The sequence below is a fragment of the Odocoileus virginianus genome, chromosome 14, assembly GCF_023699985.2.
Source record: "Odocoileus virginianus isolate 20LAN1187 ecotype Illinois chromosome 14, Ovbor_1.2, whole genome shotgun sequence".
Classification (NCBI taxonomy): domain Eukaryota; kingdom Metazoa; phylum Chordata; class Mammalia; order Artiodactyla; family Cervidae; genus Odocoileus; species Odocoileus virginianus.
In genome coordinates this window covers 48,937,010-48,959,536 of record NC_069687.1, presented here as the reverse complement: position 1 = coordinate 48,959,536, position 22,527 = coordinate 48,937,010, and the positions used below count along the sequence as shown (strand labels likewise).

The window sequence follows — 22,527 nt, the reverse complement described above, 5'->3', positions numbered from 1 at the left end:
GAGTCTTCTACAGCACCACAGTTCAAGAGCATCAATTTTTCAGCACTCAACTTTCTTCACAGTCCAACTCTCACATCCATTCATGACCACTGGAAAAACCATAGCCTTGACTAAAACCTTTGTTGGCAAAGTTAATCTCTGCTTTTTATTATGCTATCTAGGTTGGTCATAAGTTTCCTTCCAACGAGTAAGCGTCTTTTAATTTCATGGCTGCAATCACCATCTGCAGTGATTTTGGAGCCCCCAAAAATAAAGTCTGACACTGTTTCCACTGTCTCCCCATCTATTTGCCATGAAGTGATGGGACCAGATGCCATGATCTTAGTTTTCTGAATGTTGAGCTTTAAGCCAGCTTTTTCACTCTCCTCTTTCACTTTCATCAAGAGGCTTTTCAGTTCCTCTTCACTCTCTGCCATAAGGGTGGTGTCATCTGCATATTTGAGGTTATTGATATTTCTCCCAGCAATCTTGATTCCAGCTTGTGCTTCTTTCAGCCCAGTGTTTCTCATGATGTACTCTGCATATAAGTTAAATAAGCAGGGTGACAATATACAGCCTCACGTACTCCTGTTCCTATTTGGAAGCAGTCTGTTATTCCATGTCCAGTTCTAACTGTTGCTTCCTGACCTGCATATAGGTTTGTCAAGAGGCAGGTCAGGTGGTCTTGTATATCCATCTCTTTCAGAATTTTCCACAGTTTATTGTGATCCACACAGTTGAAGGCTTTGGTGTAGTCAATAAAGCAGAAATAGATGTTTTTCTGGAACTCTCTTGCTTTTTCGATGATCCAGCAGATATTGGCAATTTGATCTCTGGTTCCTCTGCCTTTTCTAAAACCAGCTTGAGCATCTGGAAGTTCACGGTTCGCATATTGCTGAAGCCTGGCTTGGAGAATTTTGAGCATTACTTTACTAGTGTGTGAGATGAGTGCAATTGTGCGGTAGCTTGAGCATTCTTTGGGATTTTCTTTCTTAGTGATTGGAATGAAAACTGACCTTTTCAAGTCCTGTGGCCACTGCTGAGTTTTCCAAATTTTCTGGCATATTGAGTGCAGCACTTTCACAGCGTCATCTTTCAGGATTTGAAATAGCTCAACTGGAATTTCATCACATCCACTAGCTTTGTTCGTAGTGATGCTTTCTAAGGCCCACTTGACTTCACATTCCAGGATGTCTGGCTCTAGGTGAGTGATCACACCATCGTGATTATCTGGGTCATGAAGATAATTTTTGTATAGTTCTTCTGTATGTTCTTGCCACCTCTTCTTAATATCTTCTGCTTCTGTTAGGTCCATACCATTTCTGTCCTTTATCGAACCCATCTTTCCCTGAAATGTTCCCTTGGTATCTCTAATTTTCTTGAAGAGATCTCTAGTCTTTCCCATTCTGTTGTTTTCCTCTATTTCTTTGCATTGATCGCTGAGGAAGACTTTCTTATCTCTCCTTGCTATTCTTTGGAACTCTGCATTCAAATACGAATATCTTTCCTTTTCTCCTTTGCTTTTCGCTTCTCTTCTTTTCACAGCTATTTGTAAGGCCTTCTCAGACATTCATTTTGCCTTTTTGGATTTCTTTTCCATGGAGATGGTCTTGATCCCTGTCTCTTGTACAATGTCACGAACCTCCATCCATAGTTCATCAGGCTCTCTGTCTATCAGATCTAGTCCCTTAAATCTATTTCTCACTTCCACTGTATAATCATAAGGGATTTGATTTAGGTCATACCTGAATGGTCTAGTGGTTTTCCCTACATTCTTCAGTTTAAGTCTGAATTTGGCAATAAGGAGTTCATGATCTGAGCCACAGTCAGCTCTTGGTCTTGTTTTTGCTGACTGTATAGAGCTTCTCCATCTTTGGCTGCAAAGAATATAATCAATCTGATTTCGGTATTAACCATCTGGTGATGTCCATGTGTAGAGTCTTCTCTTGTGTTGTTGGAAGAGGGTGTTTGCTATGACCAGTGCGTTCTCTTGGCAAAACTCTGTTAGCCTTTGCCCTGCTTCATTCCGTACTCCAAGGCCAAATTTGCCTGTTACTCCAAGTGTTTCTTGACTTCCTACTTTTGCATTCCAGTCCCCTATAATGAAAAGGACATCTTTTTTGGGTGTTAGTTCTAAAAGGTCTTATGTAGGTCTTCATAGAACCGTCCAACTTCAGCTTCTTCAGCGTTACTGGTTGAGGCATAGGCTTGATATTGAATGGTTTGCCTTAGAAATGAACAGAGATCATTCTGTCGTTTTTGAGGTTGCATCCAAGTACTGCATTTCGGATTCATTTGTTGACCATGATGGCTACTCCATTTCTTTTAACGGGTTCCTGCCCACAGCAGTAGATATAATGGTCATCTGAGTTAAATTCACCCATTCCTGTCCATTTTAATTTGCTGATTCCTAGAATGTTGACATTCACTCTTACCATCTCCTGTTTGACCACTTCCAATTTGCCTTGATTCATGGACCTAACATTCCAGGTTCCTATGCAATATTGCTCTTTACAGCATCGGACCTTGCTTCTATCACCAGTCCCATCCACAACTGGGTATTGTTTTTGCTTTGGCTCCATCCCTTCATTCTTATGGAGTTATTTCTCCACTGATCTCCAGTAGCATATTGGGCACCTACCAACCCGGGGAGTTCCTCTTTCAGTACCCTATCATTTTGCCTTTTCATACTGTTCATGGGGTTCTCAAGGCAAGAGTACTGAAGTGGTTTTCCATTCCATTCTCCAGGGGACCACATTCTGTCAGACCTCTCCACCATGACCCGACTGTCTTGGGTGGCCCCACACGGCATGGCTTAGTTTCATTGAGTTAGACAAGGCTGTGGTCCATGTGATCAGATTGGCTAGTTGTCTGTGATTGTGGTTTCAGTCTGTCTGCCCTCTGATGCCCTCTCTCAGTGCCTACCATCTTACTTGGGTTTCTCTTATGTTGAATGTGGGGTATCTCTTTACAGCTGCTCCAGCAAAATGCAGCTGCTGCTCCTTACCTTAGACGAGGGGAGGCTCTCAAAACCTTCCATTTGACCATAAGCTCAAAGTTCAAATCAGGTAATTTACCTTAAACCTGGAAGGAAAACTAACTATATGCCCCAGACTTGAATAACTTTCTAGGTGTCTTTGTTTGATTGTTCATACTCATTTTCATTAATCTCCTTTGCTATCCACTTCCAGAAGCTATTTCTGTTAAATTGTAATTGTTTAAATGTCATGTCAGGAAGAGCTCTTAAATGTTCTATCAGTCAGATTGTTCAAATAACTTATCCACTGTCTATTCCTATTTGGCACTAATTTGATAATAGGTCTTCCTTGTAAGGGCATTTCCCTTTTCTGTTAAAAAAAAAAAGTCTATTCTCTTTTTCATTTTTCCAGCTTCTACTACCTTGCTTGAAATTGGCTTCCATGGAAAATGTTATGCAAACCTTAAGATACTGGTCTTTATGATCCCTGTAACATTTGGCTTTTGTGTGAAATCATAAGAATTGAAATAGGCTCTTTGGTACATGGTACTTTTCCAAAATGTTCTCAATTTTCCTATACCGACTATGTTTCTGACTTCAGATATCAGTAAGAACTTGAATTAGATTAATTTTGCATGAGTATTTTTCATGTGTACAACTTAGGGGTCTTCAGAGGAAAGAAGCAATGTAAATCTCATAGTCTACACAGAATTTTTTCTTTGCCCCCTACTGTAAACTTTGGAAAAGTCTTAAACTTAGTAATATACATATATATACTGTAAAAGTTGAGGGTTAAAGATTGATTAGACATTCATTTTTAATTCATTTATTCTTTGAAATTATTATTCCTCATGTCTTGGCACTTGGCTAACAGCTAGAAACACAGAGATGAACTGAGTCATCTCCTGGAGAGAGAGACTGCTTACAGAATGTTCACAGGCCCATGTTCTTTGTTCTCTTTCATTCAAATCTGTATCAGAAAAACACAAATTGCCCCCACCCCTGAGTCACTCCTATCCACGGGGAAAAGATTGATTGATCAGACTGGTTAAGGAGAAATACATTGGTTCAGAGACTTCTCTCGATTTACGTTGTGCTTGTAAGTTAGAAGCCATGGGTCATAAGAGCACTCTTGTTCTCATTTCTCACGCCCTTCACCACCCCTCCTCATGGACCAAACCCTCAGCACAGGTGGCCTTGTTGTCTTTGTCCTCACTCTCTGAGCTCTCAGATGGCTGAGAGGGAAGCATAAATTTATTATACAAGAAATTAGTCCCTATCCTCTGCAACATCCTCCTCCAGCTGCTGTGTCTCAGGACTGAGACTCGAGAAGGAATATTAGAAAGCCCAATTCTGCCCTGAAACAGGAGCTGCTATAGATTCACATTGTCAAACTCACAAAACACAATAAACTTCAACCTAATACTATATTTGCTTAGCATCATGGAAGGAAGCCAGACAAGAGATGCATCAGATAAAGCAGCTTCGTGTCATTAGGTGGGCTAGTACCTCCCCAGTACACTCCTTTTACTCTCATGGAGGATGGACAGCTGCCGTGACAATAATTAGTTACATGGGGTGACTTGAACACAGAGAAGTAGCTCTGTCCTCTGTTTCCATCTAACCTTGCAGAACTGTTCTAATTCCAGAATCCTGGGTCTCCACACCACCCCATAGCTCTCCTGCCCAGGTGACCAGGGGGACACAGCCTTCCACATCTATCTTCACTCTGTCATTTCTGACAAAGAGTGCCATGAGAAGACAGAATCTGAAATGATTCTCCCAAACAGTCCTGAGTCAACCCAGACCTGATCTTAACCCTGTACTCAAAATGTCCAGTCCACATTTACCAACAATAAAAATGGTACTTTGATCCTTATCTGATGCTCATATATTTACCATTTTCTGACAAATGCATTACCATGGCAGTCTCTGAGGAGCTAATTAAACTCCTTTCCTCTGAGTTCAGGACAGTTGGACACATCGGTTGCAACCATTGACACACATGGACCAGTGTATGTCAGACTCTTTCCATCTTGTCAATCAGGTAAATTAACTGTCTTCCTGTGGAGAGGTCTAAAGTGTTACTCTAATACTGTTACCAACCCAGAAGTGGAATTAAGATTCTCCTCACAGAAACTGAGATGAAGAAATAGGTCAACTCTGTTTTAAGTGTGGGTTTATTGCTATGATAGAGGACCATCCAAAGTGTAGAAGAGTCTGAAATGAAGTTGTGTCCAAAGATGCCTAGATGCCACTTCCCGTAGCAGTGAGAATTTGAGGTGGGATGTTGAGAAGTGAGTAGAATTTTCTAGTGAGAGGAACAGAGAGGGGGCCTTTTATATAAGGATTTAGTAGGTGCCAAGCAGGGAATTGAACAGTATCATGGAGATGATGGAGAATGCAAAAAACTGGGGACTTTTCCCCCAAATCCATAATTATATTATGAAATTGATAGTTGTTCTCATTCAACATAAATGATTTGTTTACTTCAATTATATTAAGCCCTGGAAATTGTATATAAAGATAGGTATTCGACTGTGGCACATATACACAATGGAATATTACTCATCCATAAAAAATAACAAAATAATCCCATTTGCAGCAACATGGATAGATCTAGAGATTATCAACACTAAGCCCAGTAAATCAGACACAGAAAGAAAAATATCCAATTATAAATGAACTTATTTACAAAATAGAAACAGACTGAGGGATTTCAAAAACAGTTATAGTTACCAAAGGGGAAACATAGAGGAGGAAATAAATTAGGATCTTAGGATTAACATACAGACACTACTACATATAGAATAGATAACCAACAAGGACCTGCTGTGTAGCACAGGGAGCCCTCCTCAGTATTCTGTAATAACCCCACATGGGAAAAGAATCTGAAAAAGAATGAATATATGTGCATGCATAACGGAACCACTCTGCTGTATACCTCAAACTAATACAACCTGGTAAATTAACTATACTCCAATATTTTTTTAATTAGATATTTAACCTTTCCTGAGGAATTCCACAGAGATCTCAGAATTCTTTGAACTATTCTCTAACTCACAAAATATTTTCTTGAGTGCCTACTATGTGTCAGGCACTGTTCTCTCTATAAACACAAGGAAGGCAGCGGAGAAGAAGACAGGCAAGGTCTCGATTCACAAGGAGCTTACACTCTAGGGCTGAACTCTCCCATGACCACCATCAACCGCATGTGACTATCAAGCACTTGACATGTGGCTCATCCCACTGGAGATGGTTCAGAGAAGTCCCGTTCACACTGAGTTTCAAAGATTTTGTAGAAAAGGAGAAAGTAAAATATCCCATTAATATTTTTAAAGTAATTACCTATTGGGAGAATATTTTAGTTGTATTGAGTTCAAGTATACTCTTAAAATGAATTCTGTTTATTTTGCTTTTTTATTGTGGTTACTAAAAAATGTGCAGTCATGTAAGTGACTTGCCTTCCTATTAGCAGTGTTTCCCTTGCAAGAGAGAGGAGTCAAAATATAAACTAGTTCACAAATAAGTGAACAGGACAATTTCTCATAGTGATAAGTGCTTTAAAGAAAACAAAACTGGGCAGTGTAGTAGTGGGTGGCAGAGATTTATGTTAAATTAATCTGCCAACAAAGCCTTTTCTGAAAAACAATTTTTGCTGACATATGGATGATATACTCGAGCCAGATATGTGAATTTCTGTGGGAAGAACAGCATTCTAGATAGAGAAATAGCAAAGATCCCAAGGAATGGCTTGTCATCTTCAACAAAAACAGAAGTCCAGTGGGGTTCCACAGTATTGAGCTAGAAAGAGAGTGGTATAAGATAAGGTCAGAAAAACAGGCAGAGGCCAGCTCCTTAAGGAGATTGCAGACCTGAAAGTGAGATGGGATTTATTCGAAGGGCGGTGGAAAGCACAGAAGGGCTCCTAGCAGAATGGCATGAACTGATTTACATTTTTAGAAACACCTGTCTGCTTTTCAGAGAATCAAATATAGAGAGACAAGGAGAGAGGCAGGGACACCAGAGGTCACTTTGGCAGTGCTGGCAAAGATACTGGTGGCTTGGATTTGGAATAGCAAGGGGTAATATAGAAGTGGATTGATACTTAAACACTTTCACCTTCCAATGTTCAGAATCTTACTGATGGTTTGGAAAGGATGCAGGTAGATGAGTGGTTACTCCTCTCTCTGATGTGGGCTATCAGTGGTGGTGCCATTGACCAAGAAGAGGAAATGAAGAAAACAGCAGATGGGGATAGGTATTTTGTTTTGCTCATGCTCAGACTGAGATTTCTATTACAAAGTTAACTTAGGAGTAGTCAATGTAAGTTTGGAGTTTGGTGGAGAAATCAAGGCAAGAGATGCAAATTTACAAGACAGCCTGTGCTATTTTAAGCCATCATCTTAATTTACCTTTCAGCATCTTTTGACTGATGAATAGATACAGATATTTTTCCAAATCATCTTCTTTTTAAATTAGTGTATTTAACTGGAGGATAATTACTTTAAAATATTGTGATTGTTGTTGTCATACATCAATATGAATGGGCTACAAGTATACATGTGTCCCTCCCCATCCTGAACCCCCCTCCCACCTCCCTCTCCACCCTATTGTTCTGGGTTGTCCCAGAGCACCAGCTTTGGGTGCCTGCTTCATGCATAGAACTTGCACTGACCATCTGTTTTACATATGGTAAGGTACATGTTTCAATGCTATTCTCTTGGCTCATCCCACCCTCACCTTCTCCCACTGAATCCAAAAGTCTGTTCTTTATATCTGTGTCTCCTTTGCTGCCCCTTATGTTTGATCATCATTACCATCTTTCTGAATTCCATATATATGCATTAATATACAATATTTGTCTTAGGCTCCAGGTTCATCCATCTCATTAGAAGTGACTCACATGTGTTTCTTTGTATAGTTGAGTAATTTTCCATTGTGTATATGGACTACAGCTTCCTTATCCATTCATCTGCCGGTGGACATCTAGGTTGCCTCCATGTCCTAGCTCTTATAAATAGTGCTGCAGTGAATACTGGGGAACATGCATCTCTTTCAATTCTGGTTTTGCCCAGCAGTGGGCTTGCTGGGTCATAAGGCAGTTCTATTCCCAGTTTTTTAAGGAATCTCCACACAGTTCTCCGTAGTGACTGTACCAGTTTGCATTCTCACCAACAGTGTAAGAGGGTTCCCTTTTCTCCACACCCTCTCCAGCATTTATTCTTTGTAGACTTTTTGATGATGGTCTTTTTGATTGGCATGAGATGATACCTCATTGCGGTTTTTTATATGCATTTCTATAATATTCAGTGATGTTGAGCATCTTTTCATGTATTTATTAGCCGTCTGTATGTCTTCTTTGGAGCCACACACCTATGGACACCTCATCTTTAACAAAAGAGACAAAAATATACAATGGAGAAAAGATAGTCTCTTCAACAAATGGTGCTGGGAAAACTGGTCAACTACATGTAAAAATGAAACTAGAACACTGTCTAACACCATATACAAATTGGATTAAAGACCTAAATGTAGGACCAGAAACTATAAAATGCCTAGAGGAAAACATAGGCAGAACACTCAGTTACATGAATCACAGAAAGATCCTCTATGACCCACCTCCCAGAGTAATGGAACTAAAAACAAAAATATACAAATAGGACCTAATTAAGCTTAAAAGCTTTTGCACAATTATCAGCTTCTTATTGAATCGTCCTTTCATTGAAATCCAATTTGATTCCATAAACTTTTACCTCAAAATTGCTAATGTTAATCTTTCCTGGAGTGAAAATAAATAACAGGACTATGATGTAAGTTCAGTAAAAGTGTGTTCAGAAAGTTCTAGTGTTGAATAGTGGACTGAAGTTCTAGGGGTTGCTTAAGGCTTTCCAATGGGACCTCTGGGAAAAATGAGGAGTCTTCAAACCGGAGAGCTCTTTAGGCAAAAGCTTTACTTTACAAGCTCTGTCCTCTCCTCCACTCTTGCTTTATGCAAGCATTGGGAATAAACTAAAAGCATCATTGTTAATGTTGTTTTTCAAAGAGTGGGGGGAAAAAGAAGCATTATTAGCAGGAAATCGTGAAAGTGGAGGAAATTGCTTTATCGGCTGGAGTCTTCAAATTGGAGAATTATACAGGAAGGTATTAGACTAGGGGCGTGAGAGACTCAAGTTTGATTTCATTAGTGCTCACTAAGAGATGAAACTCTTTCCGAAAGCTCCAAGACCCTCTGGGACCTGAGTCCAGCTGTGATGCCACATAGAGCAGTACAACTCCGATGAAGCTTTAATTAGTCTTGAGAAGGGTGGAGGACACAGCAGTTTGTAGCTAAAGAAAAGCAAGCATGCTTTGTTAAAAAAAAAAGTACTGTTTTGTATGGTTGCCACTCTGTAAACCCCAGGCACACCTCTTTTAGATGATAAGGCCATTAGGAAAAATGATAATTAGATGAGCCAGGATCTTAGTGGTCAGTCTGCCCCACTCTGAACAGCCACTCTGGGATCATGAAGACACCGGGAGAAGACTGTACTCTGAGACGATTGTTGTTCCTTGACTGTGATACTGCAACTGCCAAGTGGCCAACTGGCCAGCACTCCATGGGCCTGCAGAGTGTCAGACCTGTAGCAGGAGCTGAAAGCACACGTGTGCGCAGATTGGATCCCACTCACAGCCAGGGCAGCTATAGCTTTAGTGGTCCTTGTAAAATATCTCATTCAGGGGAAGTGTCTTGGAGTAGGGATGGCAATCAATCAATCTATTAAACAGCAATATTTTAAATATATCACTGGCTCATTTACTAAATATGGCAAAACTAAGCATTTTATTCATAGTCTATCCTTTTCTCCTCTATTCTACTCTCACTTAAAAAAAAACTAAGATAGCACTTCAGTTTAAAAAAGGGAGAGTGAGGTGGTATACAAATGAAATGGAATGTTGCAAACTCTAATGCAAAATTAATACACTCCATACAAAGTGAGCCTGTTCACTTATCTATCTGTCTATATTCTTGTATAATGAATATACTAAAGGAAATTAGAAAACAAAACGCAACATTTCTGTTCATCAAGATCAGAAAAATACATTTATTTCAATACAGGGAGTTGTCTGCATTCACTTGAATCTTCATAAAAGACTGTTTGCCTGTCTCTAATCATTCAATATAAAGTTTAGTAATATATACCCTTTCTAATAAAATGTAAATAATAAAAATGAAATAAGGGTATTATGCTATATGTGAATGGACCTATTCATCCCACTTAGTGTCAGATTGGTTTAACAATCAAGCAAGCAAGTACATAAATGTCTTACTACAAAATGCATACAAATATCAATCATTATAAATAATTTGGGGGAAGCATACTTAAGATACATTTATGTAGGTTGAAAACAAAAAAACAGGCAAAGACATATAAATCAAATGTGAACCAAAACAATGCAGGAGGAGTAGCGATATTAAAATTAGATAAGATGGAATGTAAAGTTTAAACATCAACAGGATTAAGAGAGAACATACATAGTAAGAAAGATGAAATCCTTAGTGTTGGGGAGTTGGCTGGTACTGGCTTATGAGAACCTATCATTAGCTTTCATTCCCAAGTTCATGTTTTATAAGGTCACACTGAAATTGGCTGTGGCACAATATTTACACCATGGAAATTGGGAAATGACACAAATCAGGGCCTCCCTTCACCCTCTTCCAGAGCCGCTTGTTAAACATTTCCTGCATATTTGTGAACACAATCGATGAGCTTAAAATTACCCAAAATGTATATGTACTAAACAAAATAGCAATTAAAATGATTTTCTAAAACTTAATAAAACTGTAACAAAACTTTATTTAAAATACATAATCATATAGGCATATTTCTGTTTACTTCTTCAAATTGTACACATCCCTGAAAATTAAGTAATAATATAAAAGAATTTAATGACCCAATCCATAAATTTGATAAATAAATTATATAGTAATTATTATATACAAATGTGTAAATATATATGTTTATTTAAAAGTGAGAAAAATTTTAATAAGTAAATAATCAAGCCATGGTTGATTTGAAATGCTATTATCTTTTTAAGCATCACTTCTGATTTAGTAGGATATGAAAGTTAATCTTGTTATTTTCCTCTTTAATTTTGTATTTTAGTTAAAGACTAATTTCCATTTGCTAAAGAAATGAGATTCAGTACTGGAGAATGGTGACTGAGATGTTCTTGGCATATTTTGTAAATTATTATAACCTCTAACCAATTTACAAGAGTAGTTCTCTCTCACTGAGACATTAAACACAAGCTTAAACTTAACATCGCAATGTTGCAATTTAATACCTTCAGATATAGATATCTGTTGGAGGTGTATATTGCTGGGCCAGTAGGAAGAAATACATCAGAATGATTTTTGTTTTCTTTTTTAAATTTAACAATATCCCATTAAAACTTTTTCTCCGTGTCAGAGAAAGGAAAGTATTTTTTACTGACATCCTTGATTGCTAGCTGGTCACATGATTACTCTTCAGGAAACACAAGAGACCCATCTGAATGTGAGGTGGGAGGATTTAATGTAACTTCCTACGTAGAAACCAAGATTGCCAATAACAAGCTCCATCTGATTCCTTCAACACTGAGCACCCAGGCAGTTTCCTTTTTTAAATGTCAATAGGATTGAAATGAAAGGAAAATGGGAGAAGAGGTATCTGAAATTCAGAAAACATTATCTTTGTCTGAGATGACTTGTCATCATTTGGGGATACCCTGTGGAGGGAATTTCTCCATCTACTGAGTGGCCCTTAAGAACCACTTGAATAAATGAACAGATAGATAATAAGTGACGGAAGTAGATGGAGGACCAAGGATACCTGAACTGAGAAAAGTTCCATTATATTGGAGACTTGAGAAAATGGGAAAATGCAGGAGCATGAAATAGAAACACTGGAAAAAGTATTTAAATATTGGATGATTGTTCACAAAGCATCCCTGTGGGATGCAGACATTCTCGCTGTCATTTTCCACATGGGAACATTGCTATCCTGACATATCAAGGGACTGTTCAAGGTCAGATGATTATTGGTCAAACCACTAGCATGTGACAGAAGCAGAAAATAAACACATCTCTTTGATCATAAATCCAATGGGCATTTCAAAACACCACTGTTGCCTCTAGGGCAATTACCACAAACAAAAATGAACACCTTCTACTCCAATTTTAATTTGTAAGCATTTGCCCTGAAACTGTCTAATTCCTGATGCTTTTTACCACCTCCATTCCCACCCTAATTTTATAGCTGTTGAAAGGAAAGCTAACTACTGTTCAGATATTCTTGTTAAAGAAAATCACTTGAAAAAATATTTTCCCTTCTCTGATTTTCATTTGACTCATAGTGTAATCATATTAGTAAGAGAGATTTTGTATAGTAATTCCTGGTGTCAGATTTTCCCCCCAAAAAACAAAGTAAAATGATACATAGACTACCTGGTTTTCACAGAATAGCACAGTTGGCCCTCCATATCCTAGGGGTCTATATCCACAGATTCAAGCAACCCGAGACTGAAAATATTAAAAAAAAATTCCAGAGATTTCCAAAAAAGCAAAATTTGGATTTGCTGCACACAGACATTTATATTGTATTTGCATCTATATACATAAAATTTGCATTGCATTAGGTATCATAAGTAATCTAGAAATGAGTTAAAATATACAGGAGGATCTGTGTAGGTTATAAGCAAATATGGTAACATTTTACATAAGGAATTTGAGCATTTACAGATTTTGGTATCTTTGGGGACCCTGAAACCCATTCCCTACAGATACCAAGAGACACAGATTCAATCTCTGGGTTGGGAAGATCCCCTGGAGAAGGAAATAGCTACCCACTCCAGTATTCTTGCCTGGGAAATCCCATGGACAGAGGAGTCTGGCAAGCTACAGTCCATGGGGTCACAGAGTCAGACGTGATTAAGCACACCCACACTTACACCCAGGGATGACTATATAAAAATCAAGGAGAACAACTCTGATAATGTAAGAATAAAGTCATTGTTTATGAGTAACAGGACTGTTTTTCAGGCCACACTGCAGTATATAAAATTTCAATGACAGCATATTAAAAATACAATTGTCCAGAAGAAAGAGAGAAAAAAAACAGAAACCCATGGAAACTAGTGAGGTTGGGGTCCTTTGGAAGAAAACAAGGGAACAGCTGCCTGAACACTATTGACCAAACTTGCACCCAACTTTTGACCAGACATCAAGAAGGAAAACATGCTCAAGAGGAAACCACATGTTTCCTATTGTCCTTAGGAAACTTACAGTTTGGCAGATTCAAAACAATTTCACTTCGCTTTATGTAAAAAAGGTGACAAAAAAATGTCCTCATCAAAGCCAAGCCTCAGTCAGTTCAGTCACTCAGTCATGTACGACTCTTTGTGACCCCATGGACTGTAGCACATCAGGCTTCCCTGTCCATCGCCAACTCCCGGAGAAGGCTCAAACTCATGTCCATCGAGTCAGTGATGCCATCCAACCATCTCATCCTCTGTAATCCCTTTCTCTTCCTGCCTTCACTCTTTCCCAACAGCAGGGTCTTTTCCAATGAGTCAGTTCTTCACTTAAATGAAAACATTTGTCAATATTATTTAATCATTTTAATGCACTCTACCTTTGGACAGTAGTAATTTCTTTAAATATCTACCAATTTGAAACAAGTATGGCTCCAAGTGGATGATGCCTGACCATCTCACCCCTCTCTCTATTTCCTTTTTTTTTTTATTGCTATTTATTTTCTGGCCATGCCAGGCTGTATTGGACATCTTAGTTCTCCAGTCAGGGATTGAACCTATGCCTATCACAGTGAAAGTACCGAGTCTCAGCCCCTGGACCACCATGAAGTCTCTCTCCAGTTCTGTTTGATGCTGTGCCAACAACTGCATTAATCTCCCCATATTCACGTCTGTTTGGTTCTCCTTCACTTCTGCATCTCTTCCTTGTTTTCTGTTTTTTTCCACCTTTTTTATTTTTTCTCATTCTTCCTCAAGGACACCTGAAGAAGCATCTTCATCTTGCTAACAATTTTTGGTTCTAGAAAGGCTGTTTCACCTACACCCTGACCCATGTGGAATGAGATAGCCAGCAGGTTTCCAGGCATGTTCTGGTGTCCGTAAGGAGAAAGTATTTGTCACTGATGGCTTTAAAGTCATGCAAAGAACTCTCCAGTTTATAACACATGGATTTCATCATGGTTTTGCTCCTCTTGATGGAGCTGGGGGAAACAGATAAGTACCATTAATCCCAGAGATGGTCAAGGCTAGAATGTTCAGAGAAGATTTAATGGAAAGGTTCCAATTCTGAAATTTCTAATATTTGGTCTATGGCTTTCCAATAGCAATAATGATAATAGCAGTAGTTGTTATAATAGTAGAGATAGTAGTGGTAACAGTAGTTATTGTAATAGCTAATATTTATTTAACACTGAATATGTGTCAGGCTTTGGGCCATATGCTTTACATTTATTAACCCATTTAAACCTCCTGACAACCCAATGAAGTAAAGATAATTATTATCCACATTTCACAGTCTAGGGAACTGGGCTTGTCAAAGTTCACACAGCAAGGCAATTATTAGTTACACACCCCTCCTCCCTGCAAGAGAACAGTGTGTGTACGTGCATGTGCCAAGTCGCTTCAGCCATGTCCAACTCTTTGCAACTCCATGGATTGTAGCCCACCAGGCTCCTCTGTCCATAAGATTCTCCAAGCAAGAATACTGGAGTGGGTTGCCATGCCCTCCTCCAGGGGATCTCCCTAACCCAGGGTTCAAACCCACGTCTCCTACGGCTCCTACATTGCAGGCAGGTTCTTTACCACGGAGCCACTGGGGAAGCCCACAAGAGAACAGTCTATTTCCCCAACACATTCTGATGGGACAGTTTTATTTGCTTCTAAAGACGGACCTTGTCATACCATGATTGGTACCATTCCTAAGCCTGAGGTAAGGGGCTGCCTTTGAATGAATCTTAGCTTCGTTCAGTTCTCTGCTCCAAGCCTCCTCCACAGACGGCCTTCCTGACCCCCTCTTCATCATCTCTCTCTGTCCCATTGCTTACATGGTTTTAATTCTGAGCCTTTATCACAGCCTGAACTGCCTTATTCTGCTCAGGCTACCATAACACTGCTGACTGGTGACTTCAGTGACAGACCTTTATTCTCTCCCAGTTCTAGAGGCAGGAAGTCTAAGATCAGGGTGCCAGCTTGGTCAGCTTCTAGGTGAGGAACCTCTTCCTGGCTTACAGATGCCCAGTTTCTTGCTTGTGTTCACGTGGCCTTCCTTCGTAGGTGCACAGAGGGAGGGAAAAATCTCTCTTCCACTTCTTACAAGTCCACTAATTTTACTAGACTAGATCCACCACCCTTATGATCTGAGAGGAGAGAACAGGTTCACAGTTGAGGAGTGACTCATTCTTGATCACTCACCCGCTCTGAGAGGAAAGTTCCTCTGCCAGTTAATGCTGGCTTTCACTCCAGGGACTAAGCTTCCATGTGCTTCTTGCTTGGCATGTTGTGGATCTAGGGACATCCTAGATCATTTCAAATGTTCATGCTCAGGTTCTCGTGATGTGGAGGTTGTCTTCTGCCACTCACAGCACTTCTTGATGCAGGACTTCACGTGAGAGGGGAGCATTTGGTAGCAAAACTAGGTAGGAAGGAGCTCCTTGTAGGTTTTATGGAAATTCCAGGGTTCTTCCCTGCCTCTCAAGTGTGGAACAGAGCATCCACTCAGGTACTACTGACAGTGCTGCCTATGATAATGTTGTCACATGGCTTAGGTCACAGCCAAAATCTACACTGACTATCCCCAGGAAGCCTGCAAAAGACTCATAACCTGTGTTTTCCCTATTGAATTCATGACCTGTGTTTACCCTTTGACCTATACTGGTCATAATCTTAAGTTTATATCTAAATATTAGGACTAGTGTTAACTTAATATTAATGATTTTATCTTCCTGATTGTAGAAGTTCCATAAGGTCAGGGGTCTAGTCTCATTTATTTTCTCCCAAGAGCCCAGTACAAAGTAATAAACTTTTGTTGACTGGAGGAATGGTCCTGAATCATGTTGTGAAGTGACAGTACTTTATTGCCACTTTATAGATGATAAAAAAAAATTAGTGAGTTTATCAAGTTTGTGCATAGCTTGTGGCAAACGTTAAAACAGAACCAAGGTTTCACGATCTGTAGAAACTTCTGGATAGCAAGAATCCCAGGATCCTGTCTGAATTAAAGTTCCGCATGTAAGTGAAGTGAAAGTGTTAGTCAATCAGTCGTGTCTGACTCTTTGCAACCCCATGAATGGTAACCCACCAGGCTTCTATGTCCGTGGAATTCTCCAGGCAAGAATACTGGAGTGGGTAGCCATTGCCTTCTCCAGGGGATCTTCCCGACCCAGGGATTGAATCCATGTCTCCTGCATCACAGGCAGATACTTTACCATCTGAGCCACCTATAAAGTAGTTAATAAATTTTATTTGCAACTTTATTTTTTTAATTGAAGGATAATTGCTTTGCAGAATTTTGTAGTTTTCTGTAAAACATCAACTGTGACAGTCTCGAGGGGTGGAATGGGGAAATGGGAGGGAGGTTTGGAAGGGAGGAGATATGGGTGTACTTATGGCTGGTTAAAACAGTTAATACATATTTGAATGAATTGAAGGAATGAATACGAAGTTTGAGTTTTCTTAACATATGCTCTATGTGACACTCTGCAATCCCTTCATAACGAGATCTCTCAGGCTTCATCTGAGTATGCTCAGTAAGAGAAAAATCACTAGTACCTTAGGTATGACATTTCCATATTTTGTCAGTTCTAAATGTTGAAAGTTGGTTTTGTAAGCTTGGAATATTTCACAGTACTTCACAATTTTCACAATAAAATAATTTCAGGTCTTATAATAAAAATATTAAACTGAAGAGGGCTGAGAACGGTCATAAAACTTGAAATTAGAGAGGTTTCATCGAGCTGAAGTGAAATTATAGTAATGCAATCAGATACGGTTCTCTTTCAGAGCTACCATCAGACTACCTTTTCAGTTGGTCCTGAAACTGACCACTTTTCAGTTCACAACCTTTTTAGTTGGTCCTCAGTTATAGCACATGAGATTTTGTGAAATGTTCTGTTGGGAATTCACCCAGGTCGGTAGCATTCTGCTAGCTGCTGTCTGATTTCCATCAGTAATAATAACTGCTGGCTACATAGTACTAATCTGAGCCCTGCTCTGTTCTTGGTCCTTTATGTATATTAACTCATTTAATCTTACAACCCAATCCCCAGGGTGGTTTTATTATACCCATTTGACAACCAAAAAAATTAAGGAAGAGAGAAATTAAGTAACTTGGTCAGGGTCACGCAGCTTGAAAGTGGCAGAACCAACTTAGACCCCAGCAGCCTAGCTCCAGAACCTATGTACTTAACCACTATTGCTACATAGCACACTGCATACTCGTGAATCCTTGTACACCATGCTGGTTCACCCTCTAGTGTTCAAAGCTCAGCTGCTAATTAGTCCTAAAATGTTTTCAGAGACCAACACCAAAGTCACCAGCAACATAGTTGCAGAGATGGATCTTCCACTCCTTCTGAAAAGCTTAAGATTTTTCTGATTGCAATCTCCTTTCAGGACTGCTGGTCCCCACAGCCTGAGTCACCTACTCAGCTTTTCTCAGTTCCCGGAAAGCAACTCTCACCTGCTATTTATGTTCTTTTTTGTTGTTCTTGATCCATAGATCTCTAGCACACTCTCCCTGATATTGAGAATTCCCCCTGGTTGTCTGTTTTCTTTATGTGTATAGTGTTATATGCATAAACATAAGCTCCGGGAGTTAGTGATGGACAGGGAAGCCTGGTGTGCTGTGGTACATGGGGCTGCAAAGAGTTGGACACGACTGAGTGACTGAACTAAACTGAATAGTGTTATTGGGATAAATTCCCTCATTTTTGTTACTTCCCAGAATCTATGCAAAAATATGTAGACACACAAGACTATACATGTTGCTCTTAGCCACATCCCTGCCCTTCTTTTTCTAGTGCGTTATCTTTTTAATGTTTCTTCATGTTATTGTTGTTTTCTCTCTCTGCCTCAAAGCCCTCCATTTTTCCTATTCACCTGAACATCTTTGTATCCTCCTGACCACATTTTCAGCTTTGAACTCTTGTGACCAGATTGGGAATTACATCTCTGAACAAACATAGGCTTTGTAGTCTCCTAAAGTGCAGCCTGTTCCCAATGGAGAGACTAAAGCACCATGACTGTCACCAAACTCCCATGCATGGGAAGAAATTCGGCTTTTTCTTTTACTGGTACAGCCCTCAGTTGGAAGCAGAGATGAAATCTCCCCTCCCCACTGCTGCCATGGCAAGGTTCATGTCCAGTACCATAGAGTCTCTGGATGGATATACAACCAAGGGTTCTTTGATTAGCATCCTTTGTCTGCCTGTGACTCACCGGAACTGTCTAACTGATGGTAATTTCATCATATTCTAAGCATGGGTTTTTCAGAAGCTGGCACCCGAGTATTTGACCAGACACGTTGATACAATTATCACCTCTCTATCTCTTATTGGAAAATGCTATAGATTTAGGGAAGAAGTCAGAAAACTCATTCTGTAAGAGATGTTGGTAAATATTTTAGGCTTCAAGGAACATATGGTCTCTGTAGCCACTATTCCACTCTAGGGCAGGATGAAAACAGCCATCCACATGAGTAAATAAATGAGCTTGGCTGTGTTCCAATGCAACTTATTTCACGAAGACAGACTGCAGACTGAATTTGGCCCATGGGTCCAAAAATTTGCCCCTCACTAGCATCAAGAAGGAAGAAGAAGGAAATAGGACTAGACCCAGAGGAGGAAGTGTCACCAACTACTTCTCCAAGTCTTGCATTAATTTAATTATCTTCTGAGTCCAATAACTGAATAAGTTCCTGTTCCTGGGGAGGTATGAATCTTGTACATTAGTTTAGGGCCAGAATATCTAGTTTCATATCTCTTTGAGTAATTTTTCCATTTCGTTTTACTTCAGATTTTTTAGATGTACTTTTCAAATAAACCATGCCTTAGAGACAGTGCCTCCCAGAGGTCAAAATGATGGTTGCAGTCATAGAGAGGTGACTGCCTAGGAGTCAGGACTGGGAAGGACAGATCACCAGGCCCAGACAGCGATATGCCAAGCACTGGAAACCTTGAAAGAGCTACAATTTTTGATTCCATTGAAAAGTTTTCTGGCAAAGGCCTATTGGTTTTCCATATTGCTTTTGTAAGTACATTATTTTCCCTCTGCTAGATTCTCAAATCTAATGTTCTTATCATTGTATGGAAAATAGAAAGCTTAAAGTCTTAAAAATCATTTCTCGCTGGCTTAGAATTCTTTTCCTATTTGTCTGTTAACAACAAATAAATCCACTTTATTGAATTACTATTAAAATGATTTTCATTCTCTGGGCAAAAAGTGACCGATGACTGGCACCTTTATTTAGAGGGGTGTGTGTGTGTGTGTGTGTGTGTGTGTGTGTGTGTGTACACATATTCATGTGCAAGTTGGACAGCAAAAGGAAATTAGTTGGGGAAGAAAACATTAAAATTAAGAATGGTAGGTAATCTTTATCATATATAGTCTATGCCCACGAAGACATAGGCCTTGACAGCCGCATGGGAGGAGTCAGCACCTCAACAATATTAACAAAGATATGTCAATAGCTGTTGGTGGCATTGATATAGCAGAGGCCTGAACCAATACCAAGTAGATCCGCTTAGAAATCTTCGCCAAAACTCTCTGACGGTTCTGAAGCAAGACAAGAAGGATAGGTTTACTTAATGATAGGAGCGAGAACCCTTGGGCCAGAAGCAACTGTCCAGAAAAATCATCACTTATACATGGAGATTAGGTGCTTGGAAACAAAGCAGGGAAGTCTTAGCAGCAAACCTGATGAGTGTGGCGGAGATCAACAGTCCTGTCATCATCAGAAGTCAGGAATATTCCCTTGTGTCCCCAGGAGGCTGACCTGGCAGAGACTGGGAAGTGGTTTTGCTTCTGTCCTTCCAGATGCAGTGCTTGCCCCTGCATTGCTTTCTATTATGTAGGTTATCACCGGAGAGAAGGAGCCACTCCGGGCTGCTCACAAGAAGCCGGCAAAGTAATATCAGCTTGCGATTCAGGGTAGGCATAACGGAAGAAAAACTTAACATTCCCTTGTCTGTAAGAATGCCTGCTGTATGGCTAGATTCCTTAACATTTTTTCTTTCATTAGTTAAATTGGAGGGTCTGCTAACATCTTGAAACTGAGTCTGAGAATTTTTTTAAATTATTTATTTATGTATTCCTTGGCTGTGCGGGGTCTTGGTTGCGGAGCAGGCTTTTCCCCAGCTTTGGAGAGCAGGGGCTGCTCTCTGGTGGTGGTGAGCAGACTTCTCCTGGTGGCGGAGCACAAGCCCTAAGGCGGGGGGCTTCAGTCGTGGCAGTTCCCGGGCCCTGGAGTGCGCTCAATAGTTGTGGCACATGGGCTTATTTGCTCCAAGGCCTGTGGGACCTTCCCAGACCAGGAATTGAACCTGTGTCTCCTGCCTTGGGCGGGAGACCCAGGTTCCATCTCTGGGTCAGAAAGATCCCCTGGAGAAGGGAATGGCTACCCACTCCAATATTCCCACCTGGAGAATTCCATGGACATCGGAGCTTGGTGAGCTTCACTCCATGGAATCGCAAACAGCAAGATATGACTGAGCAACTAACATTTTCACACATTTTCCTGCTTTGGCAGGCAGATTCTTTACCACCGAGCCTCCTGGGAAGTGCTGAGTCAGAATTTTTAAACAGGCTGATGACCATCCTTCAAACATGCCTTCACGCGTCATTTGGAAAGAAGGGAAAATGTGTCTCAGGGTTGAAGACATGGGCTTGACATTGATTTCCAAGCCTGAGATGATCACAGTGCATCTGTGATCTGAGTGATCTGTGATCACAGTGATCTGAGAAAGTGCATGTAGATGGAGAAGAGACGGCCAGGAAGAGAATCCTGGGGACGTTTGAATTTAGGGCCCGAGAGAAGAGCCTGACAGTTAGAAAGGAAGGATCAGAGGAGGGGTTGGTGGATGAGACATGGAAAGGGGTATTGGTCACAGATCTCCAGAGCCTGGACTAGGTCACTGCCCTAATTCTGGTCCCACCACTGGTGATATGGAAAAGTTTTCTACTTTCTGGGCTTAAAATCTTGCAGTTTTAAAGTTAACAGGTAGGGATCTAAGGGAATTTATTCCATTGCTAAATAGTGTGGAAAGTGCCTATGCAAATAATGCACCAGCAATCTCCAAAACATCACAGAGAACAACTTCTGCACATGAGAAAACTGAATCTTGGAAAACTTGTGTCCCTTGCTCATAATGACCAGTGGAAGCAAACCCAAACCTTCTGAGTCTAAAGCTCACTGTTCTATTGCTTTTTCCAGCTGGGCAGGAGGTTGGGCTGAGACAAAAGGAAGACAGGAAAGAAGGAAGAAGGGTGGGATGGATTGCTCCCAGGAAGTCTGGGCCCATGGAGAGTGGCTGAGGGCAGGAAAGCAGGTCACAGAATTATCTGGTGGCTAGGGTGTGGGCCAAGAAGCTCAGAGGACTTGAAAAGAGTGACCAGAGTTTCGAAACATTCGTTGAGGTTACATGAGAGAACATTCTTTGAGAGCAGTTAAAATTACCACGTAGGACACAAGTAAAGTGAGACAGAGTGGATCTGTAGGAGGCTTGGGTGTCCCACGTGTGTGAGTCTCCAGCAGAAGTCAGTACAGTACTGGGGTGGAGGGGTGGGGGAAGCACATTGATCTCTAACTGGATAGATGAGAAAATTGAAGAGATGAGAGCTTAGGAGTTTTCTAGAAATTAAATTAAATTTAATAAATAATGAAAATAAACATTCTCCAGGGGAAATCTCCTTTGGTTCCCTAGACTTCATCCACATCCCACGTCCTGCACACCAGTACAGAGTTTCCTGGAACACATGCAGATTTCCCTCTGCTCCATCACTTTCTTTCTCTCTTCTTTCCCCGTTTCCTGCCCCGGCCCTTCAGCTTCATGCCACATCCTGTACCCTCTCCTCTGACTTCTTTCTACCTCCCTCCTAACTGATTATATATCTTTCTCATGTCAACTTCTGTCCAGTTGTGTATTCAGGAAAAGAGACCCACAGCAACAGCGAGTCCATTCCTATTTTGAGCCAGGGATATCTGTCTCACAGCATTTGTTTAAGGACAGTAAACATAGAGATCATTCTTGATTTTTCCACTGTTGCTCAAACCCACATGTACATACAAATGAAAAATGCACTGATTTTTTTAAAATGCAAATAAGCATGGAATGTCTCATTGTTTTATTCTTTAAATAAGACAGAAAAGTTGAGAGTAATAACAGAGGAAGCAAGGAAATGATTAAAAGGCTGAAGGCTCTGCAGACCAGATGGTCTCAGACTGCAGTAGCCCTGAGGCTGACAGGCAGGATGGGGACAGGGGTGAGGAGTGGTGGTTCCCTCTAGCTGGTGGGAGGGAAGCG

General features: G+C 40.3%; 1 protein-coding gene across 1 annotated transcript in view; it reads left to right on the top strand.

Annotated features, from left to right (window-relative positions):
* PDE4D (phosphodiesterase 4D) overlaps positions 1–22,527 on the top strand; it is a 948,758-nt gene that overhangs the window by 83,670 nt on the left and 842,561 nt on the right. The window lies entirely within an intron of this gene.